At 44.0% G+C, this 27,389-nt stretch overlaps 1 protein-coding gene across 11 annotated transcripts in view; it reads left to right on the top strand.

Annotated features, from left to right (window-relative positions):
- The window catches only part of LOC109866584 (protein FAM49A), a 46,408-nt gene that overhangs the window by 8,011 nt on the left and 11,008 nt on the right, over positions 1–27,389 (top strand). For 6 of the 11 annotated variants that reach the window (XM_020455327.2, XM_031800436.1, XM_031800434.1 and 3 more), the window contains exon 2: positions 23,082–23,136. The gene's annotated coding sequence lies outside the window, so the exon portion shown is untranslated. Of the gene's footprint in view, positions 1–13,149; positions 13,323–19,555; positions 20,526–23,081; positions 23,137–27,389 lie in introns of those variants that run through there. The other 5 variants (XM_031800438.1, XM_020455325.2, XM_031800435.1 and 2 more) reach the window with 3 other exon arrangements.

Below are 27,389 nucleotides of genomic sequence, written 5' to 3'. Positions count from 1 at the left end.
GAAGGCTGTGTCCTAGCACTCCACGTTGTGCAGTGGTATATCAGACCATATACCCACATCTGTAAACACTATTTTGAGGCAAAATGGTGCCGACAGAGATGGTCGCCTCGCTTCCAGTCCTTAGGAAACCGTGTAGTATTTAGATGTATGTATTATTTCTAACATTGTTACCCCAGGAAATCTGAAGTCATATTACATACAGCCTGGAAGAACTATTGGCGATAGTCAACTTACTAGAAGAAAAGAAACGACTCATTGTGTAATCATAACAACATACAGGAACTCAAGTCCTTCTGCTCACCCGACCTAGAATTCTTTACAACCCAATGCCGGTCATATTACCTCCCAAGAGAATTCTCGTCAGTTATCGTCATCGTGTACATTCCCCCACAATCAGACGCCACAACGGCCCTCGAGGAACTAAACTGGACTTGATGTAAACTGAAAACCATATATCCTGAGGCTGCATTTATTGTATCTGGGGATTTTAACAAAGCAAATTTGAGAACAAGGCTACCTAAATTCTATCAGCATATTGACTGCAGTACTCGCCAGGGTAATACACTTGATCACTGCTACTCTAACTTCGACTATGCATACAAAGCCCTCCCCCGCCCTCCCTTCAGCCAATCTGACCACGGCGCATTCTTGCTCCTACCGTCTCAGGCAGAAACTCAAACAGGATGTACCATTAAATTGAACCATTCAACGCTGGTCTGACCAATCAGAAATCACGCATCAAGATTTTGATCACACTGACTGGGATATGTTCCGGTCAGCCTCAGAACAACATTGATCTATACGCTGACTCGGTGAGTGAGTTTATAAGGAAGTGCATTGGAGATGTGACTGTGACTTAACCTACCCTAACCAGAAACTGGATGGATGGCGGCATTCGCGCAAAACTGAAAGTACGAACCACCGCATTTAACCATGGAAAGAGGTCTGGGAATATTGCTGAATATAAACAGTGTAGTTATTCCCTCCGCAAGGCAATCAAACAAGTGAAATGCCGGTACAGGGACAAAGTGGAGCCACAATTCAACAACCCAGACACGAGACGTATGTGGCAGGGTCTACAGGAAATCATGGACTACAAAAAGAAATCCAGCCCCCCTCCTGCCTTCTGTGGCTGACGTGAGTAAAACATTTACACGTGTTAACCCTCGCAAGGCTGCTGGCCCAGACGGCATTCCTAGCCGCGTCCTCAGAGCATGTGCTGACCAGCTGGCTGGTGTGTTTACGGACATATTGAATTGCTCCCTATCCCAGTCTGTTGTCCCCGCATGCTTCAAGATGGGCACCATTGTTCCTGTAGTCAAGAAGGCAAAGATAACTGAACTAAATGACATGATAACTTCCTGTAGCACTCACATCTGTCATAATGAAGTGCTTTGAGAGACTAGTCAAGGATCATATCACCTCCACCTTACCGGCCACCCTAGACCCACTTCAGTATGCATACCGCCCATACCGCAACAGCGCCTATTCAACCTCAGGAGGCTGAAGAAATGTGGCTTTTCACCCAAAAACCTGACAAACCTTGATGGATGCAAAATCGAGAGCATCCTGTAGAGCTGTATCATAGCCTGGTACTGCAACTGCACCGCCCTCAACCGCATGGCTCTCCAGAGGGTGGTGCGGTCTGCAAGATGCATCACCCGAAAAGATCATCAAGGACAACAACCACCGATCCACTGCCAGTTCACCCAGCTATCATCCAGAAGGCGAGGTCAGTACAGGTGCATCAAAGCTAGACTGAAAAACAGGTTCTCGGTCCCATCTCAAGGCCATCAGACTGTTAATTAAACAGCCATCCCTAACAGGGTGGCTGCTGCCTACATACAGACTCAAATCTCTTGCCACTTTAATAAATTGATCACTAGTCACTTTAAACAATGCCACTTTAAATATTGCCACTTTAATAATGTTTACATATCTTAAGGGTTTTCTAGTGATCAATTAGCCTTTTAAAATGATAAACTTGGATTAGCTAACACAACGTACCATTGGAACACAGGAGTGATGGTCGCTGATAATGGGCCTCTGTACGTCTATGTAAATATTTCATAAAAAAATCTGCCATTTCCAGCTACAATAGTTATTTACAACATTAACGATGTCTACACTGTATTTCTGATATTTTAATGGACCAACAAAAATGGCTTTTCTTTCAAAAACGAGGACATTTCTAAGTGACCCCAAACTTTTGAACGGTAGTGTATATAACTCTGTTTCTGAGGACAACCTGCTGGCCAGCAGCCGCAGTGCAAAAACGAGGAATTCGGACCATTTTGAGGAGGAAGTAATGAGGTGAGGAGGCCTAGATATGTTTGACAGCCTGATATGGACCACAGCCAAACAGCAGGTCCGTTCTCCATAACCATGTGTCTCTGAACCATTAGTAGACGGGCAGGAGTCGGGACCTGTGACATCAGACCTAGGCTATATCTCATTTAGACAACACCCTGTGATGGTGATTCATTGTCCCCTCAGACTGTACTGGTAATATACAGTGATGCGAATTAGTTTCAGTCGCTGTTGCTTACATTTGAGTAATTTAACAGACGCTCTTATCCAGAGCGACTTACAGTAGTGACAGCATACTGTTTCATACTGCTAAAACCAAATAGGTACAGTACTTTATTCATCCCTGATGGGAAATGTCATCACAAATCAGATTGGTCTGATTATTACATGGGCCGCACATTATCTACTGGGAGTAGATCATGTTAAATCACCATGTTATGTCTAGGCCTCCTCACCTCATTACTTCCTCCATGTTATGGCTTCACATCTAATCGAAAGCTTACAATAAATAGGCCTAACATTTCTGTGCTTAGGTTGGGCCTAGCTAGCATAGTCATAGTAGCCCCCACACAAGAAGATGCCTAATGGTGTAGATGCCTCTTCCCCCCCCCCCCCCCCTCACACACATACTGAGACATGGCTCCTTTGTATCGCAGTGTGTTTGACATTCAAACACCACCAGAACAGAGGTGCTATTGAGGTCTATGTTGGAGGAATTCTACGCCTGGAGTCCCACGCGGTAATAAACTGGTAGTAAGGGTGGGTACGGCTGGGCAGGGCAGTGCACTCCTCTCTGTCCTATCTGGCTCTGAATACCACAGCAACCCTCAGTCTCTCTCACTGGCTGGGCTGACTGACTTAAGGAACTCTTTACTTCTTGTCTCTCCCCACACACGGCGTGCTTTCATTTTAAGGCTGGCACCATTTTGGTAAACAAAGTTCTTTAAAAAATAGTGGGCCGATGTCTAAAATTATAATGTTCCTTTGATGGCAATTAGGATTTGTTTCAAACTAATGGGCGATTCACAATATACACTGAGTATACTAATATTAAGTTGCACCCCCCTCCCCTTTTGCCCTCAGAACAGAACAGCCACAATTTGTTGGGGCATGGGCTCTACAAGGTGTCAAGGGATGCTTGCCCATGTTGACGCCAATGCTTCAAGTTGTCATGTTGGCTGGATGTCCTCTGGGTGGTGGACCTTTCTTGATACACACGGGAAAATGTTGAACGTGGAAAAACCCAGCAGCATTGCATTTCTTGACCCAAACCGGTGTGCCTAGCACCTACCTACCATACCCCATTGAAAGGCACTTAAATATTTTGTCTTGCCCATTCACCCTTTGAATGGCACACATTCACAGTCCATGTCTCAAGGCTTACAAATCCTTCTTTACCCTGTCTCCTCCACTTCATCTACACTGGTTGAAGTGGATTTAACAGGATACATTTTAAGGGATCATAGCTTTCACCTGGATTCATCTGATCACTCTGTCATGGAAAGAGCAGGTCTTCTTAATGTTTTGTACACTGTGTTCTCTCAATTACAATTAAGGTCAAATCCAGTGCATTTCAAACAGTCAGCAGTCGCACAAGCCCACGTGCCAATGAATAGCCAACTAATCTTTATATTTATCCACCTTGGATCTTTTTGCTAGACAACAAGGTAGAACAGTTGAGTTAGGAACACACCCTTCTGTCTGTCTCCCAGCTGTTTGAACAGCATGCTAGACAAAACCGCAACTCGTCAGTGAAGAGCACTTTTTTTGCCAGTCCTGTCTGGTCCAGCGACGAGGAGTTTGTGCCCATAGGCAACGTCTTTGCCGGTGATGTCTGGTTGAGGACCTGCCATACAACGGGCCTACAAGCCCTCAGTCCAGTCTCTCAGTCTATTGCGGACAGTCTGAGCACTGATGGAGGGATTGTGCATTCCTGGTGTAACTCGGGCAGTTATTGTTGCCATCCTGTACTTGCCCAGCAGGTGTGATGTTCGGATGTACCGATCCTGTGCAGGTGTTGTTACACGTGGTCTGCCACTGTAAGGATGATCAGCTGTCCGTCCTGTAGCGCTGTCTTAAGCGTCTCACAGTACGGACATTGCAATTTTTTGCCCTGGCCACATCTGCAGTCCTCATGCCTCCTTGCAGCATGCCTAAGGCACTTTCACGCAGATGAGCAGGGACCCTGGGCATCTTTCTTTTGGTGTTATTCAAACCTGGTAGAAAGGCCTCTTTTTAGTGTCCTAAGTTTTCATAACTGTGACCTTAATTGCCTAACGTCTGTAAGCTGTTAGTGTCTTAACGACCATTCCACAGGTGCATGTTCATTAATGGTTTATGGTTCATTGAACAAGCATGGGGAAACTGTTTAAACCCTTTACAATGAACTGTGAAGTTATTTGGATTTTTATGAATTATCTTTGAAAGAGGGTCCTGTAAAAGGGACGTCTTTTTTTGTTTTGTTTAGGATAAGTCTTTGCCAAAAAAAAATGCTGCTAGCGGTAGCGCAATGCCCCTTGTGACAACCTGAGCTTTGATTTTCAAGAGATTTCTAAAAACATGTTTTCACTTTGTCTGTGTGTGTGTGTGTGTGTGTGTGTGTGTGTTGGTGGGTGAAGAAAAATATATATGTATTTCATCCATTTTGAATAGAGGATGAGTAGGATAGGCATTGTCGCACAGACCCCGAAACACACTTGCCTTGCTACAGAATCAGATCCACAGTCTACAGCACTCCACTACTGTTGTGCTACAGTGAGTAGTATTTGTTGCTGTCCTCACGTAGCATTCACCTCTGAGGTTAGACATGTAAACCAAGGCCAGATGTTAGGCCTACGTAGTTGCTATAAAAAGTCAGATTCAGAAGGACTGTTATGGTTCTTCTGTCATTATGAAGCTAAAACTCCATGAAATTTGACCCTGATTGGGTGTTTTGGCTTGAGGGTGGTTTACGTTTTGAGTTCTTAGAATGGGCCAAATGTGGAATTTAACTTACTGGGGATACGGGGCATGAAGTCCCCTCCAACATAGATCTACTCACTGTATGTGATGGTTGTCCAAAGACAAGATGTTTGAATATGGTCTGAATAGTCGTTGTTGCTCTTGCCAGTCCTTCTACGAAACTCTTCCTAACAGAAGTGATTTTTAACTTTTGTTGATATTATGTGCTCTTCCTTGGCTTTATAACAGGTTTATTTATTTATTTATTTATTTACCTTTATTTAACCAGGTAGGCAAGTTGAGAACAAGTTCTCATTTACAATTGCGACCTGGCCAAGATAAAGCAAAGCAGTTCGACAGATAAAACGACACAGAGTTACACATGGAGTAAAAACAAACATACAGTCAATAATGCAGTATAAACAAGTCTATATACAATGTGAGGTGAGAAGGGAGGTAAAGGCAAAAAAGGCCATGATGGCAAAGTAAATACAATATAGCAAGTAAAATACTGGAATGGTAGTTTTGCAATGGAAGAATGTGCAAAGTAGAAATAAAAAATAATGGGGTGCAAAGGAGCAAAATAAATAAATTAATTAAAATTAAATACAGTTGGGAAAGAGGTAGTTGTTTGGGCTAAATTATAGGTGGGCTATGTACAGGTGCAGTAATCTGTGAGCTGCTCTGACAGTTGGTGCTTAAAGCTAGTGAGGGAGATAAGTGTTTCCAGTTTCAGAGATTTTTGTAGTTCGTTCCAGTCATTGGCAGCAGAGAACTGGAAGGAGAGGCGGCCAAAGAAAGAATTGGTTTTGGGGGTGACTAGAGAGATATACCTGCTGGAGCGTGTGCTACAGGTGGGAGATGCTATGGTGACCAGCGAGCTGAGATAAGGGGGGACTTTACCTAGCAGGGTCTTGTAGATGACATGGAGCCAGTGGGTTTGGCGACGAGTATGAAGCGAGGGCCAGCCAACGAGAGCGTACAGGTCGCAATGGTGGGTAGTATATGGGGCTTTGGTGATAAAACGGATTGCACTGTGATAGACTGCATCCAATTTGTTGAGTAGGGTATTGGAGGCTATTTTGTAAATGGCATCGCCAAAGTCGAGGATTGGTAGGATGGTCAGTTTTACAAGGGTATGTTTGGCAGCATGAGTGAAGGATGCTTTGTTGCGAAATAGGAAGCCAATTCTAGATTTAACTTTGGATTGGAGATGTTTGATATGGGTCTGGAAGGAGAGTTTACAGTCTAACCAGACACCTAAGTATTTGTAGTTGTCCACGTATTCTAAGTCAGAGCCGTCCAGAGTAGTGATGTTGGACAGGCGGGTAGGTGCAGGTAGCGATCGGTTGAAGAGCATGCATTTAGTTTTACTTGTATTTAAGAGCAATTGGAGGCCACGGAAGGAGAGTTGTATGGCATTGAAGCTTGCCTGGAGGGTTGTTAACACAGTGTCCAAAGAAGGGCCGGAAGTATACAGAATGGTGTCGTCTGCGTAGAGGTGGATCAGGGACTCACCAGCAGCAAGAGCGACCTCATTGATGTATACAGAGAAGAGAGTCGGTCCAAGAATTGAACCCTGTGGCACCCCCATAGAGACTGCCAGAGGTCCGGACAGCAGACCCTCCGATTTGACACACTGAACTCTATCAGAGAAGTAGTTGGTGAACCAGGCGAGGCAATCATTTGAGAAACCAAGGCTGTCGAGTCTGCCGATGAGGATATGGTGATTGACAGAGTCGAAAGCCTTGGCCAGATCAATGAATACGGCTGCACAGTAATGTTTCTTATCGATGGCGGTTAAGATATCGTTTAGGACCTTGAGCGTGGCTGAGGTGCACCCATGACCAGCTCTGAAACCGGATTGCATAGCAGAGAAGGTATGGTGAGATTCGAAATGGTCGGTAATCTGTTTGTTGACTTGGCTTTCGAAGACCTTAGAAAGGCACGGTAGGATAGATATAGGTCTGTAGCAGTTTGGGTCAAGAGTGTCCCCCCCTTTGAAGAGGGGGATGACCGCAGCTGCTTTCCAATCTTTGGGAATCTCAGACGACACGAAAGAGAGGTTGAACAGGCTAGTAGTAGGGGTGGCAACAATTTCGGCAGATAATTTTAGGAAGAAAGGGTCCAGATTGTCTAGCCCGGCTGATTTGTAGGGGTCCAGATTTTGCAGCTCTTTCAGAACATCAGCTGAATGGATTTGGGAGAAGGAGAAATGGGGAAGGCTTGGGCGAGTTGCTGTTGGGGGTGCAGTGCTGTTGTCCGGGGTAGGAGTAGCCAGGTGGAAAGCATGGCCAGCCGTAGAAAAATGCTTATTGAAATTCTCAATTATGGTGGATTTATCAGTGGTGACAGTGTTTCCTATCTTCAGTGCAGTGGGCAGCTGGGAGGAGGTGTTCTTATTCTCCATGGACTTTACAGTGTCCCAGAACTTTTTTGAGTTAGTGTTGCAGGAAGCAAATTTCTGCTTGAAAAAGCTAGCCTTGGCTTTTCTAACTGCCTGTGTATAATGATTTCTAGCTTCCCTGAACAGCTGCATATCACGGGGGCTGTTCGATGCTAATGCAGAACGCCATAGGATGTTTTTGTGTTGGTTAAGGGCAGTCAGGTCTGGGGAGAACCAAGGGCTATATCTGTTCCTGGTTCTAAATTTCTTAAATGGGGCATGTTTATTTAAGATGGTTAGGAAGGCGTTTTGTAGCCTTGATGTGAAAAACTGAAATATACTTGATATTGTTGTTTGTGTGTCTTGCTAGATGCTACTTCCATTTCTTCAGTAGTGGGGGAATATACAGTGTTTCATAACAGCAATTGAATACAGCCAAGGGAGATTACACTGACCAAGTTATGTCATCTGAATACTGCTCTCCTGACTGCCACTTCCTCTTTCATCCATTTAAGACTGTCCATACTGAAACACAAAATGTCTTTCTGTGTAGGGTGTTCATCCATAACATGATTCATTCAATAGAGAAATGCACGAGAAAGACAATTAGCCCAAGCCCTTTGTCTCTACCATTACATAGTTTAAAAGTTAGACGATTTACTCCGAATTGAGCATGATTAAAGTGAATAGAATGTCATTACGGCCATAGTCAAAGTGTTGGCTGCTTAATAGAGCGGTCTCTGCTCCGTCGGCAAACCGCCGGTAACTCTGACCATCAACCGACAGTTAGCTAGTGGCTGCAGGTTTGTGTGATTTAACAGGGTTTTTCTAAATGAAATCTGCTGAATACAAATCAAAATGGTGTGTCTGTAGATCTCGCTCTCTCAAAGCTAACGGACTAAAATGTATTGTTGAATACCTGATTCCCTAATAACGCACGGTTTATCCGCATGGTCGAATTCAATGCCAATAGTTCATTCTTACATGTTCTATGTTTTTGAGGTGCTTTTGAAAGAAAAAGTTGAATTGAAAACATTGTTGAATTCGTTTTTCATAATAGCAACCTAGGACTGATGGTTTGGTTAGCTAAACTAGCAAGTCTGTTTGGTTACCAAGGCAACTACTGTTACACTCTAGTAAATTTGCCAGCTACTTCAGTGGATGTTGAACACATTTCTACCGCCAAATATGTAAAATTATAGCCATGGTATTAAAGGGATAATCGGCTCGGGGCTCCATGCGTTCTCTGGAAAGTAATGCATCTCTGTGGAAGGTAATTTCCCCCTCGCTAGTTCATCGTGGAACACACCTTCCACGTCATTCCTTCTTTTCCTAGAACTCATAGCCCCTTGTTGATTATCCCTTACATACAGTTGAAGTGAGAAGTTTACATAAACCTTAGCCAAATACATTCAAACTCAGTTTTTCACAATTCCTTAATCCTAGTTAAAATGTACCTGTCTTCGGTCAGTTAGAATAACCACTTTATTTTTAAGAATGTGAAATGAAAGAATAATGGTAGAGTGATTTATTTCAGCTTTTATTTATTTCATCACATTCCCAGTGGGTCAGAAGTTTACATGCACTCAATTAGTATTTGGCAGCATTGCCTTTAACTTGTGTCAAATGTTTTGGGTAGCCTTACACAAGCAGAATTTTGGTCCATTCCTCCTGACAGAGCTGGTGTAACTGAGTCAGGTTTGTAGGCCTCCTTGCTCGCACACACTTTTTCAGTTCTGCCCACAAATCTTCTATAGGATTGAGGTCAGGGATTTGTGATGGCCACTCCAATACCTTGACTTTGTTGTCTCTAAGCCATTTTGTCACAACTTTGGAAGTATGCTTGGGGTCATTGTCCATTTGGAAGACCCATTTGCAATCCAGCTTTAACATCTTGAATGATGTCTTGATGTTGCTTCAATATATCCACATAATTTTCCGTTCTCATGATGCCATCTATTTTGTGAAGTGCACCAGTCCCTCCTGCAGCAAAGCACCCCCACAACATGATGCTGCCACCCCGTGCTTCACGGTTGGGATGGTGTTCTTGGGCCTGCAAGCCTCCCCCTTTTCCTCCAAACATAACGATGGTCATTATGGCCAAACAGTTCTATTTTTGTTTCATCAGAACAGAGTACATTTCTCCAAAAAGTACGATCTTTGTCCCCATGTGCAGATGCAAATTGTGGTTTGGCTTTTTTATAGCGGTTTTGGAGCAGTGGCTTCTTCCTTGCTGAGCGGCCTTTCAGGTTATGTCGATATAGGACTCGTTTTACTGTGGATATAGATACTTTTTTTTACCTGTTTTCTCCAGCATCTTCACAAGGTCCTTTGCTGTTGTTCTGGGATTGATTTGCACTTTTCGCACCAAAGTACGTTAATCTCTAGGAGATGGTCCCATCTCTGCGTGGTTCCATGGTGTTTATATGGTGTTTATACTTGTGTACTATTGTTTGTACAGATGAACGTGGTACCTTCAGACGTTTGGAAATTGCTCCCAAGGATGAACCAGACTTGTGGAGGTCTACACATTTTTTCTGAGGTCTTGGCTGATTTTCTTTAGATTTTCCCATGATGTCAAGCAAAGAGGCACTGAGTTTGAAGGTAGGCCTTGAAATACATCCACAGGTACTCCTCCAATTGACTCAAGTTATGTCTTCTAAAGCCATTACATTATTTTCTGGAATTTACCAAGCTGTTTAAAGGCACAGTCAACTTAGTGTATGTAAACTTCTGACCCACTGGAATTGTGATACAGTAAATTATGAGTTAAATAATCTGTCTGTAAACAATTGTTGGAATAATTACTTGTCATGCACAAAGTAGATGTCCTAACCGACTTGCCAAATCTATAGTTTGTTAACAAGAAATTTGTGGAGTGGCTGAAAAACAAGTTTTAATGACTCCAACTGAAGTGTATGTAAACTTCCGACTTCAACTGTAGCTACAATCCAATAAACATCTGTTCCAGTTTTCACTGTGAGTTTCTGAGTCTTCCCCTTTTTTAAGTTGCCATAGAAACTGCCCCTCTCAACATTGATTGACCAGGGCTAGGGGAATAGAAAGCCACAGATCTGGAGATGAAAATGGCGAGAGTAGCAAGGTGATTTTGATTGGTCCAAAGCACAGAAATGCCTCCTAATGTTAGCACCTTCCCAACGCCGAAATATGGGAGAGATGCAACCAATCACTGCGCAGTCTAAACTAGCAACCGTCACAACAAACTAACATTCTTATTTAATCAACACTGTTAAGTACAAGCAGTTTAAGGTTGTAATATTGTAGAGAACGATTGAATGATAAATTGTATGTGATTCATAATGACATCGGCTAAATAACTAGGTGTGGACATTAATTTAGTAGCTCCCGCTTGAAATTAATCGTATTTCACTACTGGTCCCTTGTGGCTCAGTTGGTAAAGCATGGCGTTTTGCAACGCCAGGGTTGTGGGTTCAATTCCCACGGGGGACCAGTGCGAAAATGTAAATAATCACTGCTGTAAGTCCTGCTAAATTACTATAATGTCTAATGTAGATTCTAGAGCTGTAAGTAAATGCCCTACACGGTGTGCTTCATCTTTTAAGGCTTGCACTGTTTGGTAAACAAGTCTAAAATTCTAATGTTTCCTTTGATGCCAATGCCATGACTCTTTAACTTCTAGTCAGTTTATCAGATATCTCTCTCACGGACTACAGAACCACATGTGGGGGCTACAGTCAGTAAAGGTGTATACGTTTAGCACCAGCCATTCATTTAAGTGCTAGTGGAGTGTGAGTAGCTATGTGGCAGTTGGTCGGTCGGTCAGAAGCAAGGCAACCATGGTGATTGGGTGGGTAGGCAGGTTCCCCTCCCCAAATCATGAATAAATAAGATCTTTTTCTAATCTGGACAACTCTATTGAAATTGAATTGACCCTGAACACCTACTAATCCCCAGCTTGCGAATGGCTCAGAATATGTTCTCTGTCAATGTGTCTGGTAAACCATTGGTCAGATAAAAAATAAATAAGGTTCCTGATGAACAATTGTGCTTTCACACTAAATTGAATCATACATCTAGGAATCCTGAGGCAGCGGGGCGGTAGCATCACATGTGGCTTTCCTCCACTCTGAGAATCTCTCTTTCTCCTAATGAATTCGATTCCCAGGTCAAATCAGTTAGATCGTCAACAACAGACTGCATGGCTGATATGCTATTCATTCAGGTCATTAGTATGGCCAATATTTAACGCGCATTTTCACATTTGCGATGACAATGATAATAGTCCTGCCATGTCAAGAAATCGTCTTCTTGACTCTGACAGAGCCTTTTAAGTACTTACTAGACCTAGATGAGACAGATGTCTCTCTGAGAATTGTCTGTCTCTCACATTCACTCTAGATCCTCACTGAAAGTGACAGAGAAACATGTTCCTCAATTGTCTCTTCTGCTTCTGGGATGACTGAAATGAAGTTCCCCCTGGTCTGAATTAGAAGCAAGATAAGAGTGGTTCTGTCTGGCTGGCTTAGAACGCCTACAGTAGAATCAGTGTTGAGTAGAATATCTGACTGAATGTCTTGCTTCCATTTCAATGAGTAGTGTTGTCTTGGGTGTTTTCTTATGTAAATGTTGGATAGGAATCCATTGGTCTGTGAATGCCATCTCTCACAGAAGCGGGTGACTTGTCTTACAGGATGGCACCGACTCTTTGGTCTCCACAGAATTTCACAGCAGTCGTTGAAAATACTGTTAGCAGGAATCCTGGCCATAAGTGACAATTCACTTAACACCAATGAACCTTCCCTTTTTGCTAACAGTCAGTGTGGCAGTGAGGAAGCCCTGAGGGGTTCCACTACAGAAGTACCATCTGCATGTGCTTCCCCCACTGTCCAACAACCCGTGGTATCCATGGCAACAGTTTACTGGCCAGACAGCAGGAGGCTGCAGGCGGTTAGCAAGTGGTGTGTTCAGAAGGACTGAGGAGACTAGATGGATCACGTTGTCCCTAATTCCTGACAGGATAGGAGATCTGAAAGTTAGAGGTCAAGGACAACACCCATTCTTCACCGTGACACTACCACAGCTCCAGACTGACTGATCAATCAGCATCGCATTATCACCAGACTCCCATACTTACACGCTGGACGTCTTTCTGCACAATGACACTCCATCACATTTTTATCTAGATAGAAGCCTTAGCCTACACCCTGCACAGCACTAGTCTGTATGTCTACTCAGTAAGCAGGCTTTTCCTGTAGATGCCACTTCATCATGCTATGAGCAACACCACATCACTGTTAAGGGACTGGCCATGATTTGGCCTCCATTGAATGACCAAAGCCTTTCAGACCCTCTGGAGAGCGACACAATCCTATCTCTTCTGACGAGGTGCAACACTGGTGCTTGGGTTATTACTGTATTAGGGTCACTGGGCTGGAAAATGTCACTCTGCTGGAAAAACATGTTTATTTTCTAGAACTCTGCATGTGTCCCAAATGTCTCCCTATTTAGTGCAGTACTTTTTTTTTCTCCAGGGCTCTATGGACCTGGTCAAATGTAGTGCACTAAAAAGGGAATAGGATGCCGCCAATGTCTCTTGCTGAGTCCAGTACCTTCTGTGTCTGTCAGCGGAAACGCAGACTGAATCTCTCCAGAAAGAGTGAGGGAGGAAGAGGCTGTTTGGTCAGTGAAGTGTGTATCACGTGCGGTGAGTAGAGGGGTGTGTAGCTTGGAGAAGACCACTTGTGTTAAACCATGGGGATCCTCGTGTGTCATGATACCAGGTTTAGTATCAAAATGATACCACTCAGCGACGTCACTAGAGATTCATGGATAGGAGGGCTAAGCCTCTTTTAGGGGGAGTTGGGCATACTCCCCCAGGATATGAAAGCACCCAAAATGTCTTTTCATCATGTATTTTTAGTCACAACGGGTGTAAAATCAATCAAAATAAGGTTATTTTTAAAAGTGTACCTGTCTCATAATTTGTTAGACACTAATCTAATATGACTTACTTAAATTCTATCCAAATAAAGAAATTAAAGTCCCCTCTGTCCCCATCCATCCAACAAAATGCACAAAAATGGCTGTACTATCGAGCCAAAATACTTTTAGAGAGAGATAATTATACCATTAGCTAAAATCTTTATTTAAATTTCACCTTTTTGTTAATTGTTGCTCAAAATTAACCCAATAATTCAGATGCATAGAACATCTTAAACAGTATCATCCACAATGGGGCAAAACTAAATTCAACTAATGGGCTAAATACAATTTTAAAACTGAAAAAGAATTAGGAGTAAGATCACAAACTAATATTACAGAAATGCTCCTCCTGCTTCTCTCTTTTGATGCTTATTTTGTGGGTGGACACATCAAAGTGCACCTCCTATTGTTAAAGATGGCAAAGCGGTCAATAATACTATTGTGGCTTAGTGGCCCAAGCACTTCACCCTCAATGGACATGACTGCAAGACTTGCAAGCCTTTTCTGACCCATTTGTCTTACGCAACCAGGAGTGCGGCCGGCACAGTGCACTAAAGGACCTCTCACAGGAGCAGCTGATCACAGGAATTGTGAGGACAACCTGAATGATTTCCTTCAGAGAAGGAAACACATCATCCAGGAGGTTATGCACAGCAAGCATATCTTTGGGAGAGACATCTAGCCTCTTTTCTGGCCACAAACATCTCTTCTGTTTTAACATCAATACCATAGTGCTTGGCAAACTCAGTTAAGTATGATGTTTCTAGGGAGTTTTTTGAGTTGGGGCTGCATGCCGGTATGCCGTTGAGCAGACCTGCATCTACAGTCGAATCGCTGGTCAAGCTCACAAACCATCTTGCCCAAGCAGGGGAGCAACAACTCTGTTTTCATTGTTTGGGAACATTAAGATTCTGTGCCTAAACCCAAAGAGGTCTCCACCACAATCTCCCATGTTTCCTTTGTTTGCGCTTTCTTGCTGCATCTGCCTCTGGAATATTGTGAACTTCAGTGATTTGGTTCAGGCATAAAGTTCTGTGGCAAATGCATCTGTGCGTTAGCCTATCAGTGTGTCACATACTGCTTGTTTGCTGAAACAAGCTTCTGACAGGTCTACAGTCTCTTTCTGGAGGAACTGATGAAGTCCCTCAGTTACAGAAAGGAGGGACTGAAACATCAGTAGCAAATACACAGTGGAGAACTGATGAAGCTTTGCTCTCAGACCAACAGCCATGGGAGATCCAGTGTCAGAGACAATCCAAAATAACAGTTAAAGTGTCCAGGACTGCATTTCTGGATCGCAGCTGGCTGCCCAGCGAGTGTTTTGAAGGCTGTACAAGTTCAGCTGATGCTATTCTAAGTTTGGACTGAGCTTCTTTGAACTTGTGGTTAACTTGGGCTGTACTGAAAAACAAATACACATTCTCTAAGAACCTGAAACTCAGCAGCCTCCTGAATAGCCCTGTAAGTATGACACAACACCAAATGAAGCTCATGAGCAAAGCAATGTACATAGATAGCCTCCAGTTTCAGCACTCTGAAATGTGCTTGTACACCTCCTTTGGACCCACTCATGCACCATCATAGTGCAATGCACTTTAGGCCTGCTACCCCCATCATAGGTCTGTGCAATGCACTTTAGGGCTGCTACCCCCCATCATGGGTCTGTGCAACGCACTTTAGGCCTGCTACCCCCCATCATGGGACTGTGCAACGCACTTTAGGCCTGCTACCCCCATCATGGGCCTGTGCAACGCACTTTAGGCCTGCTACCCCCATCATGGGACTGTGCAACGCACTTTAGGCCTGCTACCCCCATCATGGGCCTGTGCAACGCACTTTAGGCCTGCTACCCCCATCATGGGCCTGTGCAACGCACTTTAGGCCTGCTACCCCCCATCATGGGTCTGTGCAACGCACTTTAGGCCTGCTACCCCCATCATGGGACTGTGCAACGCACTTGAGGCCTGCTACCCCCATCATGGGTCTGTGCGACGCACTTTAGGCCTGCTACCCCCATCATGGGTCTATGCAACGCACTTTAGGCCTGCTACCCCCATCATGGGTCTGTGCAACGCACTTTAGGCCTGCTACCCCCATCATGGGACTGTGCAACGCACTTGAGGCCTGCTACCCCCATCATGGGTCTGTGCGACGCACTTTAGGCCTGCTACCCCCATCATGGGTCTATGCAACGCACTTTAGGCCTGCTACCCCCATCATGGGTCTGTGCAACGCACTTTAGGCCTGCTACCCCCATCATAGGTCTGTGCAATGCACTTTAGGCCTGCTACCCCCATCATGGGTCTGTGCACTTTAGGCCTGCTACCCCCCCATCATGGGTCTGTGCACTTTAGGCCTGCTACCCCCATCATGGGCCTGTGCAATGCACTTTAGGCCTGCTACCCCCCATCATGGGTCTGTGCAACGCACTTTAGGCCTGCTACCCCCCATCATGGGTCTGTGCAACACACTTTAGGCCTGCTACCCCCATCATGGGCCTGTGCAACGCACTTTAGGCCTGCTACCCCCATCATGGGTCTGTGCAACGCACTTTAGGCCTGCTACCCCCATCATGGGTCTGTGCAACGCACTTTAGGCCTGCTACCCCCATCATGGGTCTGTGCACTTTAGACCTGCTACCCCCATCATGGGCCTGTGCAATGCACTTTAGGCCTGCTACCCCCATCATAGGTCTGTGCAATGCACTTTAGGCCTGCTACCCCCCATCATGGGTCTGTGCAATGCACTTTAGGCCTGCTACCCCCCCATCATGGGTCTGTGCAACGCACTTTAGGCCTGCTACCCCCCATCATGGGTCTGTGCAACGCACTTTAGGCCTGCTACCCCCATCATAGGTCTGTGCAATGCACTTTAGGCCTGCTACCCCCATCAGGGGTCTGTGCACTTTAGACCTGCTACCCCCCCATCATGGGTCTGTGCACTTTAGGCCTGCTACCCCCATCATAGGTCTGTGCAACGCACTTTAGGCCTGCTACCCCCCATCATGGGTCTGTGCAACGCACTTTAGGCCTGCTACCCCCCATCATGGGTCTGTGCAACGCACTTTAGGTCTGATACCCCCATCATGGGTCTGTGCAACACACTTTAGGTCTGATACCCCCATCATGGGCCTGTGCAACGCACTTTAGGCCTGCTACCCCCATCATGGGCCTGTGCAACGCACTTTAGGCCTGCTACCCCCCCCCCCATCATGGGTCTGTGCAACGCACTTTAGGCCTGCTACCCCCATCATGGGTCTGTGCAACACACTTTAGGCCTGCTACCCCCATCATGGGTCTGTGCAACACACTTTAGGCCTGCTACCCCCATCATGGGCCTGTGCAATGCACTTTAGGCCTGCTACCCCCATCATGGGCCTGTGCAATGCACTTTAGGCCTGCTACCCCCATCATGGGCCTGTGCAACGCACTTTAGGCCTGCTACCCCCCCCCCATCATGGGTCTGTGCAACGCACTTTAGGCCTGCTACCCCCATCATGGGTCTGTGCAACACACTTTAGGCCTGCTACCCCCATCATGGGTCTGTGCAACACACTTTAGGCCTGCTACCCCCATCATGGGCCTGTGCAATGCACTTTAGGCCTGCTACCCCCATCATGCGCCTGTGCAATGCACTTTAGGGCTGCTACCTCTCATTTGGAGCTGCTGTTGCAACTTATTTGCTATCGATTGGGCATCAAATGACTTGATTTCTGCTAGTACTAGTAAACGCTCCTTGACTGTGCCCTCTGTTACATACCTAACACACACTGTTCAGACTGCCCATCCCTGACCTCATCCGCCATAATGGAATACATTCCAGACTTTGACATCTGAGACCGTTGTGTCCGTAATCTCTTGAGCACAGCATTCGATCATGTCATTCTGAGATTCTGGAGAGAGAGAGAGATGTCACATTTGATGGAGTATTGTACCTTTGCAGGAAAGGGTCAAACTCCTTCAAAAGCTCCATACATTCAAGAAAGTTCCCTCTTTCTGCTTTCACTAGATTCATCATTGACATGGAAAGAGTCCCTGTCTTCCTAACATTGAGGTGACCGCAACAATTCTCCTCAGATACTCCCTTCTCTCTGCAATATCACTAACATGGGCAGATGTTAAAATCTGAGCAATATTCCCATGACTGCTAGTTGCCGGTTAGCTTTGCCATGCCACAACACTGTCTCTGTGTGTTTATGCCATTCCATGTTAACTGAAGATAAGCAACGCTTCCCCCCCCATTTTTGCAGCATTTACTGACAAAAAAAACAAATGGAATGTTTTTGCCAAAAACTCCACATGGAAAGCAGAAGGCTGTGTTTTTGTGGACAGAGTCCTCTACCCAATTGTATTTCTCAAACCAGCAGTGCTGAAATGCCCTTTTCGGTGTGGGTAGCTATTCAGCTTCACTTGTTTGGGTGCCCAGTGTCTGTCATCTAAATCGCTCTCATTTCTGGAAGGAGTTGCTGCAGCGGCTTGATTACTTTCTCTCTCTGGATCTGTTTGTTCTACCTCCCTGTCTGGATCTGTTTGTTCTACCTCCCTGTCTGGATCTGTTTGTTCTTACCACCCTGTCTGGATCTGTTTGTTCTACCTCTTTCTCTGGATCTGTTTGTTCTACCTCTCTCTCTGGATCTGTTTGTTCTTACCTCCCTGTCTGGATCTGTTTGTTCTACCTCCCTGTCTGGATCTGTTTGTTCTACCTCTTTCTCTGGATCTGTTTGTTTTACCTCTCTCTCTGGATCTGTTTGTTCTACATCCCTGTCTGGATCTGTTTGTTCTACATCCCTGTCTGGATCGGTTTGTTCTACCTCTTTCTCTGGATCGGTTTGTTCTTACCTCCCTGTCTGGATCTTGTTTGTTCTTACCTCCCTGTCTGGATCTTGTTTGTTCTTACCTCCCTGTCTGGATCTTGTTTGTTCTTACCTCCCTGTCTGGATCTTGTTTGTTCTTACCTCCCTCTCTGGATCTTGTTTGTTCTTACCTCCCTCTCTGGATCTTGTTTGTTCTTACCTCCCTCTCTGGATCTTGTTTGTTCTTACCTCCCTCTCTGGATCTTGTTTGTTTTTACCTCCCTCGCTGGATCTTGTTTGTTCTTACCTCCCTCGCTGGATCTTGTTTGTTCTTACCTCCCTCGCTGGATCTTGTTTGTTCTCTCACTTATACAGCCTGCATGTTGATCTCTGCCTTGCCATAGAAGCCTCTTTCTGCATGACCCTTTAAGATATCATGAACATAATGTATTTATGCCTAACAAAAGTAAGACATATGCTATATAAATTTAACTGAAAGATGAATCAGTTTAAGTTTTAATTAGTTTGTTTGAACTGGTAAAATCTTAATTTCTCATCGGATTGGCCTTCGGCAGAGCTGCTGTTAGTCGTTAGCTAGCCTACATTTGAGAAATTGAGGATAATACAATGACATTGTGATCAACACTGTCACCTTTTCTACACATGACCTACTAATAATTGTTTTGCAATGGCCTACTGAATGAAAGCAATTGAGTATAACAAGATATATGCATGATGTTATGTCATCTGTCTCATTTATAGCCTGGCACAGATAGCAAATCTACATTTAAATACAACGTATTATTGGATAACAAAGCTTTGATGATGACCGAAGTCTATAGTAGTGAATACTCTCTCTCTCTGTTCTAACTTAACACAAATTCACATCGTAGCTTATCTGCATGAATCCGTCCTGTCAGAGCATTTTCCTGTCAGTATACTGTTAGCTCCTGCTGTGGCAGTAGACTGCTAGCTAACATTAACCAAAATGTTAGCTACAAGTAGACCTAACTGTCACTAGCGCATGCAGCAGCCTCTGCAGCACCCCCGAGGTCCTAGTGCCTGCCCGGTAAGAAGTTTAAGATGCGATGGAACTGTTGACGGGAAGGAAAAAAATCACACAAAATATATTGACTGATATATTGATTTATTTAGGGGGGGCAAATGATTATTTTAGGCCTAGTGACGTCCCTGATATCACTGCAAAAAATGAAATCATATTAGCCAAAGTCTAATATGGCACATGATCCAGACAGATAAACTCAGCTACTGTTCAATCGTCAGGCATGTTTTGAATTCAATATCATTACATTAGACCTTTTCTACATCAGCCATGTATGCATTCATGAATCAATTATATAATACATTTTACTTAGATTTGTAAAAACAAACTACATAACAATATAATGGTAATAATTTATTTGAATGGTACATCTCTATTGTACCATTCAATAGAGATGTAGCCTTGGTCTATTCACAATACAGGTGAAGGCATATTCAATAGGAGTGTGTGCATGCATTGAGTTATTGAGCCTGTTTTGGCTGATTTCATCGGGCTACAGATGACACAATTTGAAACCCTTCCATTTGGGACTTATTTTATTGAACCGATCAACAACCTTTGCATGAAGGAAGCTTATTTTCTAAAAGTGTGCGCTGTCTCTTTAACCAGTGATGGCTTCATTCAGGAGGCAGGCAGTTTGCTGAGGCAATAGATGGGTTAGCTGACAGCGTCACTAAAACGATGTGCCCGCTTCCATGGGGCAGAAGTCAGCATGTTGTGATGGCCAGATTGCTACAAGAATGACAAACTGCCATGTGGGGAATCGTAAGTGACTCGTTTCACTTTGTTTCATCATGTTCTTGATACCATGTCCTGTTTTGACTGATTTCATATCTATGCTAATATTGCAAAACATTTGCTAGCTAGCTAACCAGCATCTGTAACGATGTATTTGAGACAAGTGCTCATTTTGCAAATGCATTTGTTTTCAATAAATATTAAAGACCAATAACTTACATGTTGTCAACAATCTAAGCCAGCCCCATCTGTTTTGCCTCATAGTTGCGCACGGTTCGAGCCCTGAATGCTGATTGGCGGACAGCTGTGGTATATCAGACCGTATACCACAGGTATGACAATTTTTTTTTTACTGGTTTAATTACGTTGGTAACCAGTTTATAATAGCAATATGGAACCTCAGGGTTTGGTATACTGTATGGCCAATATACCACAGCTAAGGGCATTGCGTCGTGCCTAAGAACAACCCGTAGCCGTGGTATATTGGCCGTATACCACCACACCTCAGGCATAATTGCTTAAATAACCTTTGGGAGTGATGTGAGAGAGACCGGTTTTTAAAAAATGTGTGTTTTTTAAAGTGAACGAGTAACGTTTTGCTGGTAATTAGCTTTGAAATGGGCTTATTTTCTTTCTGGTTTCATGCTACGCTAATGGACAGAGTTGATCCGTGAGACATTTGACAGAAAGGAACAAAAATACTAGTACCAAACTGTTTTTCTGAAATTTCGGTATACTGTGCAACACTAGTGTTGTGTGTGTGTGTGTGTGTGTGTGTGAATTAAAGACCAGTCATTTCATCCCATGGGGATCCTCCTGCGCTCCACTAATGACCATATAAGGAGTGCTGCTCAGCTCCACCACTGCAACAATCCCCATGGGACCAGACCAGCCCTCCCCATCCATTCATCCTCGCTCCGCAGCCAGGCAGGTTTGGTGGAGGGAGTGAGGAATATTTTCTGTGACAGATGGGAATTGAGGTAGAAGGAGCAGATATGTCTCTTTTTGTCCACTCCAGAGTGATAAGGGTGTATTGTGACCCACCAGAGCATTTGAGGCTAAGGGGCTGTCATTAGGACCAGAGGCCCTAAAGCAGAGCTATAATCTGGGGCCGCCTTAGGACAGGACCTGGTCTAAGGGAAACCCAGTAGAGCGAGGTGTGTGTGTGTGCGCACACTTGAGTGAACAATGCAAGTCATCTCAGTGAAATCAGGTCAGCACGTCTCTCCTTGGCTGGGCTGTGTGGACAATCTTCAGGGTTGTCCAGTTGATTTGCACCTCCTCTTTTCTGATGACTTCATTTCCCTGCCTACACATTGGCACACAGTGGTGGGAGAAAATGGTTGCTTGTGTTTGACTGCTTTTAAGGATTTTTGACAAATGTCAGCTACATAACATGTAATGTGGGTATTGGCGAACATTTTGTACTTCCACATTTAGCTACTCCTGCACATCTGTCTTTTTGTCTATCCTGATTTCCATTAACATTCATCAGATCTGATGGTGAACAAGACAAACAGTCATGGATTTCAGAATGTTGATCTTTCCTGGCACATTACTGCTGTGTGTTACTAGTCTAGATGCCCAACACGGTCATAACACTAGGCCTGGGACAATACCAGTATCACGATGCCCGTTAGAATCGTGGCAAGGAAACAAAAACACAACCCACAGCGCCTTTAACTTATTCAGGACAACAGCCCTAATGTGGAAAACAAACATCATGTTGTCATCCTGAGTCACATTTGATTTATTTTCCAATCTATAGCACACAATTTTACATACAGAAGGTTCTTAAAGTACAAAAGTGTCTGCTTCGTGTTTTTCCTTTTTGCCATGGAAAACATATTGCGATACTGGTATCATCACTGCCCTACGCAACACAGGACCTTGTTGTTTTGAAGTGTCTTTTTACAGTAATTCTATGCCATGCCTCTTTTTACAGTAAGCCTATGCCATGCCTCTTTTTACAGTACGCTTATGCCATGCCTCTTTTTACAGTAAGCCTATGCCATGCCTCTTTTTACAGTAAGCCTATGCCATGCCTCTTTTTACAGTAAGCCTATGCCATGCCTCTTTTTACAGTAAGCCTATGCCATGCCTCTTTTTACAGTAAGCCTATGCCATGCCTCTTTTTACAGTAAGCCTATGCCATGCCTCTTTTTACAGTAAGCCTATGCCATGCCTCTTTTTACAGTAAGCCTATGCCATGCCTCTTTTTACAGTAAGCCTATGCCATGCCTCTTTTTACAGTAAGCCTATGCCATGTCTCTTTTTACAGTAAGCCTATGCCATGCCTCTTTTTACAGTAAGCCTATGCCATGCCTCTTTTTACAGTAAGCCTATGCCATGCCTCTTTTTACAGTAAACCATACAGGCCTGCAGTATGTGGGACAAATACAGAGTGACATTGTTGCTCTACACATTTGAGTCATTGCTCTGTGGCAGTCCCTGTAGTCGTGATAGACCTCATCGTGTGTGTGTGTGTGGGCTCTTGCCCTGCGGTCTGGGTTTTCAGTAGGCTAGGACTTGGAAGATGTCACTGCTGGATATTTAATAGCCCAGTTAACATGGGACAGCCGAGAGATGCGTTGTTAATTATCGTGCCTCCGCCTGCTGCTTTGTTGTTGTAGAATGGCGCTATGACTTTCACTCCTGAATAATTTAGGTACGTGTTCAACCCAGGAGAAAGTTGATCCACGGAATCCTAGTACTGTTCGTTGTTGGGACACACAGACGTACACACACAGAGGCACAACGAGAACAATATGGTCATGCGTACCCTTCACTGTTGATCTAACGCTCATTGACAGTGCTTACTTTTGGATGTTCAGAACTCTGTGCAAGACAATGAGATGGTGACAGAAGTGTTCTGGATTGTTTTTCAGAAACCAAGAAGAAGTGGATGCTCTAGAAGGGAAGCAAAGTCCTCCTCCAGAAACGGTACAGTAACACATTTCTTCATCACATTGTTTAGACGTGCCTGGATTCATAGTGTCAGAGTAGTTGATGCAGATCGAGGATCCGTTTTGCCTTTTAGATCAGAAAGATGACATGGTATCCTAGATTAGCACTGCTACTCTGATGCTTGGTGAAACCTGGCCCTAACCACACCACCGCTCTTTACTCATTCAGTGATGCGTAACAGCCCTGTAACAATGCCACTGTGGTTATCATGATAACATGGTACTTATCGCTAGTCTAAGATTAGCCTAGATTTGTTATTTAAAATACAGGACTTTCTCTTTCAGTCTGTTGCCATGTTGTCACAGCTTTAGGGTAATGAAGACCGAAACATGTTTATGAGGTGGTTGATCAGACCCAGGTGAAGCTTTACTCCTGCAGTAAAATCCACAAACCCAAGTCCATATCATGTTTAAGGCCAGGGTCAGATTCAGTAGAGCAGTTTTGCAACAGTAGAATATAAATCTACCTTCTTATTGCACAAGTTTACTGTTGCACATCCTCAGCTCTATAACACAACATGGGAGTAGGACTGTTGGTCTGGGCAACCACCCGTCAGGGTTTAGTTAGTAACTTAAGACCATTATGAAATATGTGCACAAATGATTTCCTGGTTTCAATCCAGAGCAGAATATGTTGTGGTTTGTGTTTTCTCTGGACTCGCTCTTTTCCCCAACGGAGGTTGTTTCAAATCTTAACGCAGCGAGAAAAGCAGTTTTAGCATGCTGCTCGTTTGGACTTTAATTGCACTGAGCGAGTTTAATTACAAAGCACAATGCATGACTCATATCTCTCCGTTTCCACAACAGGAAAGTATTGTGGAATGTATTCAGCACCTCTTTACTGAGGAATACAACTCTGTCACAGCAGAGAGATGAAGTAAAACAACCATTTAGACGTTACATTTAGACAGCATTATTCATTTCTGTCTTTCTAAAAGACTTAACTTTAAAATATGGGTTATGATGTTACACAATGGCTCTTTTCATAAAGCTGGTGAAATAAGAGCTCTTTATGGAGGCATTGTGTTTCCAGGTTGACCCAGTCCAAGACAGGAATCACAGAGAAATTCAATCATTGGTTTTCAGGTTAAAACATGCAGGTAAATAGTTATGAAAGTGGAATCAAGACGTTCTGAATCCCCCTGCTCTACATATGTACCATTATGTCAGAGGCTTCTTAGGGTTACGCTGGGAAGGTCTTCTGAAGACTTCCACAGACACATCCCGACCGCCAAGGAGTCGTCATTCATTATTACTGTCAGCTCACTGCAGAGGCAGGTCAAAAGGGGGAGGGAGAGTGTGTGTTTAAACATGCCATATTCCATGATTTTTCAAAGGAATTTTAATAGGAACATGTTTGTTTGTAGTCAGTGTTCCTGACGTTAGGCCTTCTATGCAGACCATTTCAGGTCATATTGAGGCCAATTACCATGGGTATTTATCGTGCTACCAGCCACTTTTTACCCCTGTGTACATGTACACCTTCCTCCTCCACTCCAGTGTCCCTGCACATTGGAGTAATGATACAGCCACTGACCTGAATGCAACTTCATTGGATTCTCATTAGATAAGAATCTATTTTAACACTTTTATTCTGCATTGTTGGGAAAGAGCTTGCAAGTAAGCATTTCACTGTACTGTTTTCCACCTGCAGTATCCGGTTCACCTGACAAACGTTGAAACATGAAACTAGGCACCCTAAAGGTGATTAATAGTACACTAATAATACAGCTAGTCAGCACATTGTTGTTACTATGGTGATACCCACTACCCCCTCTCCTTCTCTGAATTATTAGCTTGTGCTTGTTTAGACTGGCCCTGAGCCTGGACTTGTTGACTCTTCATTTGAGACTGAGACAGGAAACGCTAGTGAATATCTAACTGATAACCGGCCAGCCAAGCAAGGCAGAAACCCCATTGTGTTCCACGTCCTCCTCTGCCTCTTTACCAGGCCTCGCTGGGATGACTGCAGGGCTCTCCAACTCTCGTCCCAGAGAGGAAACAGAGGGTACAGGCTTTTGTTCCAGCCCGGCACTAACACGACTGATTAGTCTAATCATGTTCTCAGGAATCTTTACAATTGAGACCATGATTGGATGAATTAAGGTATGGATGGGGAAGAGAAGCAAACCTAGTGGTATACTCTAGTATAGCCTGCCCTATTCACGGAAGGACTGGATTGTACTGGGAATAAGCACCATGATGCAACACCACCCCCTAGCAGCAAAAGTGATGCTCTGTTTTTGAATTGTAATATGATGGCTCTCGTGCAGATGGATGCATTTAGTTTTTTATTTCCATATTTTCTGTGGATTACATTCCCAGGGATATGTGAGGGGCTAAAGATAGCAAATGGAGTATTGACCGGTGGACTTACACTGCCTTCAGAAAGTATCTGACTTATTCCACATTTTGTTGTTACAGCCTGAATGCACCCATCTACACACAGTACCCCGTAATGACAAAGTGAAAACATGTTTTTAGAAATGTTTGCAAATATATTGAAAAATATATATACAGAACTCTAAGTACTCAAACTGCTTTGCTATGACTCCAAATTGAGCTCCGGTGCATCCAATATCCTTTGATCATCCTTTTTTCTTCAATTGTTTGGACATGATTTAGAGAGAAACACACCTGTCTATATAAGGTCCCACAAATGAGTGTATGTCATAGCAGAAACTATAGTCCATAGATCTCCTAGATAGAATTGTGACTAGGGATATATCTGGGGAAGGGGAGGAATCCATTTCCAAAGTGATGAAAGTTTCCAAGAGCACAGTGGGGAAATTGAAAAAATATGGAACGACCCAGACTCTGGGCGCCCGACCAAACTGAGCAACCAGGCAAGAAGGACCTTAGTCAGGGAGTTGACCAAGAACCCAATTACCACTCTGACAGAAATACAGAGTTCCTTGGCTGAGATGGGAGAACCTGCCAGAAGGACAAGGTTTTATACAGCACTTCACCAATCTGGGCTTAATGGGCACGTGGCCAGACGGAAGCCACTCCTGAGAAAAAGTCACACGACAGCACACCCAAGTTTGAAAAAAAGTATGTGAAAGATTCTGTGGTCTGATGAGACAAACTTTGGCCTGAATGCAAAGCACTATTCTGGAGAAAACCAGGCACAGCTCATCATCCATCTAATACCATCCCTACCATGAAGCATGGCGTTGGCAGCATCATGGTATGGGGATGCTTATCGGAGGTAGAGGCTGGTAAGGATAGAGGGAACAATGAATGGAGCCAAATCCTTGATGAGAACCTGCTTCAGAGTGCAAACAAAGATTTCCGTTCCAACAGGGCAATGACCCCAAGCAGACAGCCAAATCACCGCTGGAATGGCTTCAAAACAAGAATGTGTAAGTCTGAGTGGCCAAGCCAAAACCCAGATTTGAATCCCATTGAAAAATCCCCAAATCCAGATGTTCATTAACTGATCCAGTCATACCCAAGACGACTCAAATCTTTAAGGTGCTTCTACAAAGTGTTGACCCTCGAGGGTGTGAATACTTATGTAAACAACATATTTCTGTATTTCATTTTCGATACATTTGAACAAAAATTAAGGAACATGTTTTCAGTTTGCCAATATCCAATATTGTATTTGGATGCATGAGTATTTTTTTTTATCCAATTTTGAATTTGGGCTGTAACACAACCAAATGTGAAATATGTCAAGGGGAGTGAGTATGTTCAGAAGGCAGTGTAGGGGTGCATTCTGTGTAAGTGTTAGTGTCACTGTAAAGATCTAACCGTAAGAGATGAGGGAGACGTGTGCTGTGATGATCATACATATAGAAAATTATATACGTTTTACTGACACCCTTAGCTTATGGACCAATCAAAACACTGGCATAAGTAGACACACAGCCAATAGGCCAATTGTGATAATCTCCCTAAATCTGGCACTCATTTACTCTCCCCGTTCTGTTTGGTCCAGCAGGGACTGCATCAGATCAGCCGCTCTTAAGGCAGTAATCATCTTCACTAGCCTCTGATGTAGCTAGGCTGCTGTGTAATTATGTGCTATAGTGACCACCCGCTAAGCATTGCTTAAGGTAGCCAATCCTCTGGAAATTACTACCGTCTTGTTGCCTCCAATGAAACAGTTTAAAGAGTAGTTCAACCGGCGTTGAAGACTTAACTAGCCCTTTCTGGGATCTTAAAGGACTTTATCTTCTAAAGACTTGATCAGAATGTTATTCTACCCTCTGTTTCATTTCC

This window comes from Oncorhynchus kisutch, linkage group LG21 (assembly GCF_002021735.2).
Source record: "Oncorhynchus kisutch isolate 150728-3 linkage group LG21, Okis_V2, whole genome shotgun sequence".
Taxonomy (NCBI): domain Eukaryota; kingdom Metazoa; phylum Chordata; class Actinopteri; order Salmoniformes; family Salmonidae; genus Oncorhynchus; species Oncorhynchus kisutch.
This window is presented reverse-complemented; position numbering and strand designations above follow the sequence as displayed.